This window comes from Hibiscus syriacus, unplaced genomic scaffold (assembly GCF_006381635.1).
Source record: "Hibiscus syriacus cultivar Baekdansim isolate YM2019G1 unplaced genomic scaffold, ASM638163v2 tig00113725_pilon, whole genome shotgun sequence".
In the NCBI taxonomy this organism is placed as follows: domain Eukaryota; kingdom Viridiplantae; phylum Streptophyta; class Magnoliopsida; order Malvales; family Malvaceae; genus Hibiscus; species Hibiscus syriacus.
In genome coordinates this window covers 893290-903625 of record NW_024063471.1, presented here as the reverse complement: position 1 = coordinate 903625, position 10336 = coordinate 893290, and the positions used below count along the sequence as shown (strand labels likewise).

Below are 10336 nucleotides of genomic sequence, written 5' to 3'. Positions count from 1 at the left end.
AAAATTTTAACTTAGATATTTAATAACTCAAAATCTTAGCCATCACGAACTATACCAAAACGTTATTGACAAGTTATAATTCAATTTGAGAATTCCAATTGAAAAAAAAAATGCATATATAATATGAATTTGATGAGTTGAGGAAAATGTAGGGGAATTCAGTACCTTAACTTTCATTAACTATGGGAAAACGCGATTGGCAAGTTGTACTTGAATTTTAGATGACCGATTGGAATAATATTATGAAAATGTAAGGGTGCACCGTGGTGGGGAAGTCTCACGTGATTCAGTTTAATATATTGTTAAAGAAATATGTTATTAAAAATATTATTTTTTTAATATTTTCGGTAAAAAAATTACTTAAAATATTGTTATTTCTACCGGATATGTTATTATTGGACGCTTTACAGACATTAGTAATATATATGGTAGAAAAAATAATGTTTTAGTTAGCGTTTTATCCGATATATTACCAACCCGTAAAACGCCCAATAATAACATATCTGGTAGAAATAATAATGTTTTAGATAATGTTTTATCAAAAATATTAAAAAAATAATAATATTTTCGGTAGTATATTTTTTTAGTCTTATATTAAGACTTCCCGACCGTGGTTAGTAAGTAACCAAGCCTAGGTTGGGGTGGTAATGGAACCGAACCGAGTGTTGCCTAACTTTGGATGGAAGTGTTCAATCAGCTAGCTGTTCACATATAATTGTCCACTATACTACTCCTAATATAGAATCGTAACAAAACATACAAGTTGAATCCAAACCAGGCAACATTGTTGTTAGTATTAAAATTAAAAGTAGTCGTAAAGATTGGGTTTTTTTAGGCAACTAGGAACTTAAAGTAGGTTACTGTTTCATGTACAATTGAAGTTGCATTTGTTGACTATTTACAAACCAATCATAGATTGGGGGTCCCCACCAAACAAGCATCTCCGTAGGCTGTATGCCATTGGCTCACAAGTTGAGAATTAAAAACTGGGGAGGATAAGGAATTGTACACTTGTTTTTGTCTCTGTCTGTGTGGTCTTGTTTTTTTTTATCCGCAACCCAATTGGAATTTGATGATGACCACCATGATTGATTGATTGATTGATGCATAATTGTATTAGACTAAAAATAGTTGCATATTCTAGAAATTACTGTGACTGTTCTAGAATTTACACTAAACAGGAAAACGAAATTTACACTAGAGTTTAGCAAACCTTCTAGACTGGAAATGGTTGGGTTGAGTCTCATTCATATCGACCTAACAAACAATCAAACAATGGATATTTTAGTGATTATTGTTATAAAAAGAGGAATGTAATATATTGGGTGGCAAAAGGACAATTAAAGTTGCTTAAAATTAAGTCACATGCTTGAAATAAATAAATAATTAAAAGGTGGGAGAAAACTCAAGCAGCCTGCGTGCGTAAGAATAAAGGAAGAGATGAAATGAAATTATGTTGCCGACATGGCATTTCATAAACTCAAATGTCTTTAAGTTAAATGCCAGAAAAGGGCAGTCCGGGTGGGGACAAGATGGGATGGCAATTGGCGTCTGAAAATAATATTTTTGTTGTTTTTTGCTTTCTGTTGCAGATAAGGATCCAATCGTCATCTTCCCCCCTCATACTGCTTAGTACCTCCATTCTTAATTATAATATATATGAAAAGAATGGATAGGCCCATATTTAGTTGACTCATTAAAGTCAATATTTAAATAATAGTTTTCTTACCTTCACTTGCATCTTAATTACAAGAAACAGGGAGTTTTAGGCGTGCTATTTTCACTTGTAAACGACTTGCAAATATTATTCGATTTCCGAAACTTGTTTCGTATTTTGTACGTAAAGAAAATCAATTACAGAATACTTTAAACAAAGCTTTATTATATCGTTTAAAAAGAATGTAAACATAGGATGGGCGGTAATGATGTATCTAAAAATATTTTTGATAGTTAATATATATATGTATATATTCAAAATATTTAAATTTTATGTAATTGAACATAAATAAAAATTTAAGATAAAATACTATAAATAAAATAGATAATTATTTTAAAAAAATTAATTTCAAAATGAATACTTATCTATCTTAAGTAAGTCGATTAAGAGTTGGGCAGTGCTCAACTCGTTGCTCGTTAAAATATTTTGTTGGCCGACTCTACTCGTTGCTCGTTAAATTCATTAAAATTTTGTTTGAGTTTACTCATTAAAATAAGTTGTTGCTTGTTGCTCGTTAATCTCACCAAACTTTTTAACCTTCTTTTCTTAAATATAAGTAAAATCTACCAATACTAAATAGAGCTTAATATAAACATAAATGAATGAATTTAACAAAAAAATATAAAAAAATGTACGAAGTAATTTCAAAGTTTAAACTCTAAAATAACAATTTAGAAATACATTAAAACAATAAAGAAGCTTTGGTTTTTGGAAGTAGTAAAATATTAATTAATAATTTTTATTACCTATTTGTAAATTAATAATTTTTTTAATGAAATAATTTGTTAAGGTAACTATTAAAAATATTAACGAGTTGCACATAAATTTATCGAGTTGAGTTGGGCTTTGCTCGACTCAACTTGTTAACGTCTCGAGTTTGAATCGAGTCAACCCGAATGAAATTTTTATCGAACTTTAACCAAATCAAGTTCGAACTACTCACAAACCGTTCAATTCATTAAATATCGATTGTGTTTATGTGGTTAAGATTTTTTCAAAGGAAAGGAAATAAATGGAAGTTAGAATGGAGGGTGAGAAGAATAAACGAGTGGGATGGCGATGCCGACAATGTGGACAATGAGACCACCCATGCTTTGATGCTTACCTTTCTTAACGTCCAATTACTTCATCTTTATCTTAATTACTATTACCATATGATTTTTAGTAAATTTATTGTTTGAAGTTTTGTATATTTTAAAAATGGCAAAACATTCTTTTTTTTTAATAATGATATGAGAAATGCGATGCTCAAGGATTGAATCGAATACCAAATTTATAGTTTAAACCGACTTTAATATCAATAGAAGATATTAATCAACAATTTCCAACTCCTTAATTATACATTTTATCATTTGTATTTGTTGCCATTTAAACTCACATCACGTGTACATGTAATAATAATTGTTTTAGTTATCATTATCATTTATTTCTTCAAATCATGAGCCTTGAATAGTTATCCTTTATATATCAAATAAATAAAATATAGTGACTTTATATAATTTTATAATTAAAAGTAGAGTAAGTATATTTGACTAATTGATTAAACTGATCATATTTTTAACCGTTAATATATATGTTAACTTACGTCTTGATACCTAATTTAATTGTTGATATGATATCGACCAATAAACTATTGGCATTATTAAATATAATGTGTACCACATTAATACAATATACCAAGCTAAGATTTTTTATCTTTCAAATTTACATGCCATTTTGAAAACTATTTTCAAATTAAGGTGTAAATTTAGACAAATATAGAAATTATCAAATTCAAATATTAATTTATCTAATAAACCAATAAATTATAAAAAATGATAAAAGACAAAAGGAAAAGAACGTTGAGTGGTGATGAGGGGGGGTGAGCAACTTGTGTGAGCAAATTGGTAATTTTAAAAAGAAACCTAAACAAATTTTGTATTTTATTGGCTCAGGTTCTCAAGTGTTGAGGACAGCTCGCCTCAGCAGAAAGTCAGTCGTCTAAAACCTGTATTAATGCTCAAATGACTCCAAAATTAATTTGGAAAAACATGTGCTACTTAACATCTGTCCCCATCCCGTCTTCTTTGCACATACCGACAAAATTAATAATAATAAATAAAGTTTTCAAATTCATAAAAGAAATAAAAAACACAGTTTCCAAATACTTGAAACAGTAATAATACGATTAATTGGATTCCAGATAATAATATATTAATATTCCTTCTGGGACAGACTACGTGGTTCTGCTTCTTCCCTGTAAATTTACGTTAAATACAATTTATGAAATCAATCAGTTCCCATGAGATCAACATGCAAGACTTTGTTGTTTATTTATTTTGTTTTTCCTTGAAAGAGGGATTGAATTCAGAGGATCGTAAAGGTCATTGCGCGCAGTTTGGTTGGCAAGCAGAAATGTAAGACTGGAAACCGGGCACAAAAATAATTCAACTCTATACATACTTTGACAAAAGTCCAACTCATCGTTCAATTATTATTTTTTTAAATTATTCTTAATGTTATATCTTTATTTTGTTTTATTTTGATAATTTGTGGTTGAAAATTATCATAACTAATAATAGGGACGAATGCCCTAAGCCCTTATGAGAGTAAATGCATACCCATTATTTTAAAAAGTTGATAAATTTAGTTTAGTGTAGTAATAAGGGGAAGGAAGGAAGAAAGAAAGAAAGAAAGAAAGAAAATTTACATACTTATTCTTAAAAAAAAAACGAGTATTAAAATTTTGGATCTTTTAAATTTTTGGATCCACAACCAACTGTTGACATAGAAATTTTTTAAAATTCTTCAATGATGATGTGATATTATTTATCGTGATATATTAATATATTGTTAAATTTTAATAGTGAGTGACCACAATAAAACTAAAACATAATATTATATATGATTTTTTTTTGAAAAAAATGAATTGCCAAAATGTAACTGTGAGAAAGGTAAGTAATTAAAAACGTAGTTTACCCATATTTAATTATTTTTGGTAAATGAAAATAATCTGGGTTTTTTGCAAACGACAGTCAACTTGAGGGAGAGAGTTAATGGTTATGGCGAAGTCAATGCCTTATTAGATATAAAAATAATATTAGAAAGAGAGGAGACTAAGTCAAAAAACGACGATCATGTTGGCTCATGGGATCATAGAGCCATTACATATAATATTCAAACTCGTTGGTTTTTGTTTGACATTTTTGGCTGAGAATCAGTCACAGATTCTCTCTTCTTCTCCCCTGTTACCTTCCCTGGATATTAATCTATCTGTCTAGTCTTTAAACCCAGCTGTACTCAGTAAATTACATGTCTTTCCAATGGTGAAAGCGCATATGAATCAGCTAAAAGTTGACAAGGCAGATATATCAAAACCTGGGGCCTCTCGGTACACATTAGTGGTGTCATTTAACATGATCTATAGCCTCACCAACTGTCACAATATGGGTTATGGTACATCGCTGATCTTCGAGTCCCATGGAGGAGGGCATTTCATAATTCGGAGGTCTCCTATAGAAGCTGCTCTCAACCTAGTGTGGGGGCAGCCTACTATCTTACCTCCCCTTACCCCATACATATGGAAAAAGGACAACCATTTGGTACATCGCTGATCTTATCTGTTCGTTAATCAATGACAAAAAGAAAAAAAGAGAAAAAAAAGAGAAATTCATTGCATTTTAACGAAGAAGGTGACTTCCTACAAGACCCCATTTGGTTCGAATTGTTGAAAAGAAGCCAAATGCATCCATGGTCCCCTTTCTGCCCCTCTTGGTGGTCAGTGGACAACTATCGAAATCGAAGCTCTCCCTTTCGATTAAAAAATCAATTTAACTTGGTATTTCAAGTTTTGTAGTGGAATCTATTGAGTGGCTTCAATTCGAACAATTGAATCTGCATGTTATGTACATAACTCTAATGCATGTACTGTCCAATAAACTTGAAGTTCTGCAAAAGAAGAAAAAGAAAAAAGGTCACTTCTCCATAACAGATGCAGCTCATTCCCTGAAGCAAACTAAGGTTTGGCTAGTAGAGACCCATGTTTCTGGTAAATGAGCCATTTGGATGTTATTCAACATATATATCCAAATGTATACAGTATTTTGTATAATGTTTAAAGTTTTACCCAAGACTTCGAGCTTCTATTTTGGCCCATTGCTCAAATTCATAAAGAGAGAGGGCCTGATGGGGTAGAAAAATCCCTGTTGCAGCCATCAGCAGCGGATAATATGATTCCTAGTAATATAATAATAAAGAGTCAATATCTTATATTTGATTTCAATGTTCAATTTGTTATTTATTTTCTTTTATCTTTGAATTACGAATTCAAATATTTTAGATATTTTATATCTTTTTGTAGATTTAGATAATTTTATTTTAAATGTTAAATTATTATTTGTTACAAATTCAGAATCAACATATAAATATTTTTATATACCCATTATTTGAATATGTATTATTTATGCAAATTCATGCATTTAAATTTTACTATGAGAATCAACGCGAACCAATTTACCTTAGTGTTCAAAGGAATTGTTGTTGTTCTTAGAGATTACAGGTTTGAGCACCAAAGATTGCAAGGGTAATTGAGTATTCATCAAATAATTGAGAATATTTAGAATAAATATTATTTTGTAATCATCTTAGCTTAATAAAAAAATAATAATCAACTTTAAACACCAGTAATGAGTTTGGATAATTTGATAGATTAAATCCTCGACGAGTAATAAAAAAGTAAACTATAGGATTGATCATTTTTGTTTAAGGTTTTTTTTAACATTTTTTCTTATTGAATTCAAAAAATATAATATGTGGTCGCTTTCGTTTATTTAATGAAGATATGATTACTAAGAGTTAACTATTGTTAGACTTTTAACATTTTACTGACGTGACACGAGATACATCAAATTAAAAAGGGTAAACTACACAATTTGAATAAATTTTCATTTTTCTCACTAAAATCTCAAAAAAAAAAAAACAAATTAATCGAGACCATTTTATAGTATATGTTCGAGAATAATCCGAACCTATACGAAATCTCACCAACACAAAAGGAAGCCGTCAAAGTATTTTCATTTATACGTACAAATATGTGTGTTATGAACCAAATGTAGCTAACTCAGCAAACATAACAAACCTTGGCCACGTCTGAGGAAGAGTACATGTGAGAGAAGGCATCCCAAGGCTTTATGGATTAGGTTACTACAGTTGGTTATATATAGGCAATAGAGGATAGAAGCACAGGCATGAAAATGTTGTTGAAATCTGATATCTTTCTCCTCTAATTCTCTCTGGTATTCTCTATATTTCTTCTTTTCTTCTCTATCGTTGTAATTCTATTGTTTTTCAATGAACATCCAACTTGGGTATTTCAATTTATATCAGTGAATTCTTAAATTCATAACATTGGTGCTTTCATTGATAATCAATTGAGACAGAAACAGAGTTGATTTAGCGATTACAGAATCTAGTTCTCAACGTAAAAAGTTACTGATCTCACTTCAATCCGACTTCATGGAGAAGAAACAGAAAACTGAGGCGAATCAAAGGACATTGCAGGATGTAGCCAACCAGCTTGCAGTATTGACTGCTCAGATGGGTTTAATCAATAAATTGCAGAGCGATGTTCAAAAATCGGGAGAAAACATTTTTCTTTCTTCTCCTAAACCACAGTACATAGATCTTCCATTCTTTACAGGGAAAAAGACCCAGAAAAATGGATCGCCTCGACCCACGATTTCTTTGAATTCTATGAGATTGAGGATCATCATCGGGTAACTATGGCATCTTTTTGGATGAAAGGGGAAGCCAAGAAATGGTTTCGATGAATGCAGCAGTGGCAATAGTTGGATGGTTGGGACAATTTCGTTGTTGCTATTCTAAAACGATTTGTGTCCTCGGAAATGGAGTTGCGAGAGAATCCCTTTCTTCACCACCGATCATTCTCAATTAACTCTGATCATGAAAACCAGAGAAAAAATGGTCACTACATGATCGACGAATTGCCAAAATCAAAGGTAAATGATATTGGAGACCAAACAAATCAAAGTAGTAAGGGACTTGATTTTCAAAATGATGAAACAGTGAGTGTAAGTTCTTTCACCGCCATTGAGACTATAAAGAACCATGTTGAAGATGACACATGCCCTATATTGGCGATGAAAGGCTTGTATGACTAGAGGAAGTGATAGATGGTGAAAATAGAAGTGACAGTGCGATGAGCACATATGTCAAACTGCAAACTCGGGTTGTAGGGGACCAAAATGAAACAACCTTCATTCCAACATCATGGACAAGAAGGTGCAAGTATGATAATGATGCATAAATATAATTATCAACTGATTGCTAGTGTTTTGGTCGAAGGGTTCAAATTTGGCTCGATCAAGATTATGAATGTTGATGGGTGTAAGTTTCATTCTGGCAAGGTTGGGAGTGATAAACTTGTAGAAGATGACGACCCTTACAAGTTTAAATTATTGTTAATGGGAAAATATATGACCAAAATCACTAGGAATTGGGATTGTAAGTATGTCACATTAAATCTTAGAAACATCGATTTAAGAGTATTGAATTGGAAAATTCAAGGCTATAAGCTTTAGTTCGTGATTATACATATGTTGGCTTAGAAAAACATTAGCTGGGTTTGATTTTTGATACTATTGGTGTCGTCTAAATTGTTAAATCCATGCAAATCAATATTGAAGTTGCCATGTTTGAAGTAATATTTCTTGGTTGTTTCATTCAAAAGACTTTAGATGCTCAAAGGATTGATTTGATGATTATAACTCGTTTTGTGCTGAATGAGCAATCCAAACATCCCAAGTCTCCTGAAGATTTTAGCATCATGTTTAGTCCTAGTTCTTGGTTACAAGTTCTTTTTTACTTATGTTAACAAGGTTGGTCTAGCCAAACTTATTGGATTTGTTGGGAAGACTGATATTTAGGGTGAGGTGCAAAAGAAACTGGATGTGCTTTTGAATGAAGCCTTTATCAAGGTTTTAGTGTGTAGTGGCAAACCTCAAAACCTTGTATTTGAAAAAGATGATGAGACAATCTTTGTGGAGCACTCAAATCATGAAGGCAAAGTGTAGTTTTTGATCCACTTGACGACTCCTCCAATATTGATTGTGGATTTTTCATCGAAACAATTTTCAGAATTTACTTGGCGAAAGATGAACATGAACCAACTCCAGATGATGTGCTGCAACTTGGGAAGCAAATTGTAGCTGCTGGCTATTGCATGTATAGAAGCTCTTGCACGCATGTGTTGAGCACTGGGAATGGATTTAATGTATTCACCCTAGACCTATCTATTGGAGAGTTCATACTAATTCATCCAGACATCAAGATTTCGAAGAAAATGATGATCTATTCAATTAATGAAGGAAACGCCAAGAATTGTCCAACGACCAAGTACGTGGAAAAATGCAAGTTCCCTAAGGATGGTTTATCTTTGAAGTCCCTGAGATATATCGAAAGCATGGTAGCCGATGTTCATAGTACATTACTATATAGGGGGACGTTTATGTACCCTGCTATTAAGAAGTAAAGGGAAGTAACATTGGAAGAAAGTAGATGGACCTTTATGCAACTGTATCGACAAATTTCTTTGGCATTTCATCCACAAAAAATAGTACTGAATTTTTTGGACCATATCTAAGGGTTGAAGAGGCTGTCAACAAGTTGGAATTGCTCACCTCAACACGAATATATATTTTTCACTTTTTGATGGATACTAAATCAAGAAAGTCTACACCAACAAATTACTCTACTGCCATTATTAGAGAACCTTGAGGACAAGGTTCTTTTCTTAGGGGATGGTATTGTTATGAACCAAATGAAGCTAACTCAACAAACACAACAAACCTTAGCCACGTCAGCACAGATGGTGAGGAAGAGTACGTGTGAGAGAAGACATCCCAAAGCTTTATAGATTAGGTTGCTACAGTTGGTTATATATAGGCAATAGAGGATAGAAGCAAAGTCATGAAAATGTTGTTGAAATCTGTTATCCTCTCTATTTATCTCTCGTCTTTTCTTCTATTTCTTATTTGTTCTCTATCATTGTAAATCTCTTGTTTTTCAATGAACATCCAACTTGAGTATTTCAATTCATATCACTGAATTCTTAAATTCATAACAATATGCAACAAAAAGATAAGATACTTTACACGATATAATAAATTCAATCGGATCAAAAGCTAGCCTACTTTACACGATTAGTATACCTCGCCTCACTCATTTGGGATGGAGTAATACTTGTCCCACAATGTTGGGGATTTTAATAATTCAATCATGAGATTCTTCAACTTCATGTTGCAATATAGGCAAAATGCCATTCATTTCAGCAAACGAAAAATCATAAAACTCAATTGCATGATAAAATGGTCAAGTAGAAAGGGAAAACATCGCCACTTTACTCGATCTTGTGTAACGAGTAGAAATGCAAAACCTTATTATGTTAAAGAATGCAATTGCCACTACAAATCATATCTTCAACTTCCTGTTTGACAACATCTTGCTTGGGCTTAAAGTTATTAGTCTTTTGAGGAGGATCCACCAGTGAGTCCAACACTCAATATTAAATTTAGACATAAACAAAAAGCATGCTAAAGACATAGTCTTAAACAATAGGTACAT

General features: G+C 31.9%; 1 pseudogene; it reads left to right on the top strand.

Moving 5' to 3' along the window:
• The first annotated feature begins 8441 nt into the window (after positions 1 to 8441).
• Positions 8442 to 9245, top strand: LOC120187384 (annotated as a pseudogene).
• The last annotated feature ends 1091 nt before the right edge of the window (positions 9246 to 10336 follow it).